The sequence below is a fragment of the Carlito syrichta genome, unplaced genomic scaffold (genome assembly GCF_000164805.1).
Source record: "Carlito syrichta isolate Samal-C Ts95f unplaced genomic scaffold, Tarsius_syrichta-2.0.1 Scaffold289172, whole genome shotgun sequence".
NCBI lineage: Eukaryota > Metazoa > Chordata > Mammalia > Primates > Tarsiidae > Carlito > Carlito syrichta.
In genome coordinates, this window is record NW_007233268.1 from 323,005 (window position 1) to 326,012 (window position 3,008).

The 3,008-nt window shown below is 42.2% G+C and overlaps 1 protein-coding gene across 1 annotated transcript in view; it reads right to left on the reverse strand.

Moving 5' to 3' along the window:
* ABHD17C (abhydrolase domain containing 17C) overlaps positions 1-3,008 on the reverse strand; it is a gene marked incomplete at its 5' end in the record, with an annotated part of 69,619 nt that overhangs the window by 65,308 nt on the left and 1,303 nt on the right. The window lies entirely within an intron of this gene.

Genomic DNA, 3,008 nt, shown 5'->3' on the forward strand with positions numbered 1-3,008 from the left:
ATCCGCCGAGGGAACCGTGCCAGGGGCGCGGGCCTCCGCTGTCCCCCTGCTCCCCTGCCCCTGGGATTCCTTCCTCGAACCCAAGTTTTGGAGGGTCTTGGGAAGCTACGGGAAAGTCATGGGTGGAAGAGAACTGAAATGAGTCCGAAATGCTCGGCTCTTGGCGTCTGTGCTGCTTTCTCAACTGCCCCGTGCCAAAAGGTCTCAGCCCCCTGCAGGGTCCTGGGGTTGTGGACTGGACGGTCGTCGGTGTGTGTCCCTGTGACAGGAGGCTGTTTCTGGTCGTGTAGCAAGCGTGACCTTCCTAGGCGCATGGTTTGACCTTCTGCACGTCCCCGTGTCTATACAAATCAGCTATTATAACAGAGCGGTGCTGTATTTAGCAACACCCCACGTTGAGGTTGTCATTTCTAGTCCCACGTGTGATTTTCTGGTAGTAAGTAGATACTAGGTGTCCTTTACAGTGTCTGTTTCTCTAGAATTGTTTTGGGTCCAGGATTTTTAAGTGGTGTTAGTCATGAAAGACTTTTTCTACTGATTTAAATCCAGTGTAATTTTGGCAGCCACCTTTAAATATTTTTTTTTCAAATATAACTCGCAGTACCTTGAAACTGTGTGTACTCTTGTGCCAATTTTCACAGAGCCTTCTATACTCGCCTTTTCCCTCCTGATTTGGCAGCTGGAGTCCTTTTCAGGAATTGACAGGAGATACCCTTCCTAGACTGCCAGCAGGGCAGCTAGAAACTCGGAGGTTGGCACAGACCCCACACTGGACCTGTTGTTTTAGCTCACAGATGTCCTGAGAATTTTTGTCTTTCCTTTTTTTTTTTAATTTTTTATTTTAAGGATGTGGGATACAATTCAGGGTTATGTCCTGAGAATTTTAACTTCCGTTTTGGCTTTTGCAGAAGGAGCATTTTGAGCACCCTCATCTAAATGAATTTGCCCATCCTGATTTCAGTAACCTACAGGACCTGGTTTTTAATTTTTTTTATTTTTTCTTTAAGAGATGGGAGCCTCACTATGTTGCCCTGGCTGGACTCGAACTCCTGGACTCAAGCCACTCCACTGAGTAACTGGGACTACAGGCACTGATCACTGTGCTCTGCTAGGACCTGGTTTTTCAAAGGCCGTTTCTTTACTAAAACAATTGCTAGATGTTTTTAAACTATCCAAACTTGATTTTAAAAAAAAAAAAAAAAACCTGGTAACAAAGCCTTTTCAAGACTATATATTTGAAGTCTGTTTTGAAGTTATTCACACTTGGTGAAACTATTCACATGAAGCCAAATTTTAGCTTTGCAGGTGTGTTTCCTTTTTTAAAAAAAAAAAGCTTTATAACTTGCTACATGTTGGTATATTTCGTGTGGGTGCTTTGTTTGTTTCTTGTATTCAGCATGTAAGTATGTAACTTTTTCATGCTCACAGTACCCCATGTTAGGTGCTAGGGTTACAAAGGGTAAGACAGTCTCTGTTCTCAAGATCCTTACAATCTAATTAGGGCATCAGCAAAAGATTCAGAACAGTTTTTTATGTGATTTTTTTTTTTTTAAAAGATCAACTCCTCATAAAAGCTAAGGAGATGGTCTTGGATCCTGGTTCAGTGGTGATATTTCTGTGGGAGCTAAGGTCGTGGGAGAGGGTCCTAATCTAATTCAGAACAAGAATAGAACTTTGGGAACTGAGATGAAAGAGCGACTAACAGCCCCCTCAGTCCATCTTTCTCAAATACCACTCCTCTCACCTGTCCTTTGATAAGAGTTGAATAGCTCTTAGTTCATGAAAGGGGGCTCTGATGAATCCCAAGTACAGCCTTCTCTGCTGCTGATGGAAAAGGCAGCCTTTATATTCCAGATGGCCGGGCGGCGTTAACATTGTTAGGAAAATTAGCATTGTTAGGAAAAGCTAGATACTTGATTATTTATACCCTGTCTCATTGCACAAAGGATTTGTGGAATGCGATTCAGTATAATATCAATAAATAAATAAGCAAATAAATAAAAGCCTGGCTTTTATTTTCATAGTGTTAGAAGGCTACACAGAGATGGGCTGAAAGAGCACTTACTCCCTTGGAAAGTGTGTTTGTTCAGGTTTGTGTGAATACTCAAGTTATGTGCCACAGAGCAAAGCTCCCAAGCCTTTCTTACCTTATGTCACATACAACCAGTGGTAGAGTTTGTGGGGCTCACTAGAGTGAGATGTGCTGCCCAGCGTCTGGGGGGTTTAATATCTCTGCACATCTCAACCACATCCACAAAATGTGTAAGTGTGCCTTGACAGATCGGTTGGGAAACTTTAACACACAACACAGAAAGAATAATTTTGTCCTAGAAAATTGAAGGCCAAGAATGATGAGCTGTCCACTTTGACCTTAAAGAATTCCTGTGTAGTTCCTATCATTCTAGTAAAGAAAGGTCTAACTTTGAGTTTGGGTCAGCAAACTGTATTTACTGTGCCGGGCACTTACCATGATGAGTCACTGAGTTAACTTGGGAAGTGGAAAGGTGGCTAAGATGCGGCCCCCTCCCCCAACAAGTGTATTGCATGGTCTGTCACTTGGATTAACTATCTTGCTGAGCCACCCAGGATAGATGAACTAAACAATATTCCAAGCAGTTAAGCACATTGGCTTTTATTATTTAATATCAGTCCCTTGCACTCTGAACTTTGACTTGCATATCAGGATGTTGAGTTGCTCAAGAACACTTGGATTTATCCAAGGAAAATAGTGTCAGCAGTATAGAGGAGAATGCACATTTTTTATTGACCATAAGAGAAGGATATTCATGCTTCAAAACAGAATCTGGTTGTCTTAATGGAATATAAGATACACCGCCCTATTTACTTTTTGAAGTCGGGTATTGTGTCTATTTTGTTCATTTTTGTTTCCCCCATGACGGGCATAAAGAAGATGCTCAGTAACTATTAATTAAATTGATAAATGAGAATGAGTGAGCCGGGCTCGGTGGCTCAGCCTGTAATCCTGCACCTTTGGGAGGCTGAGGTGA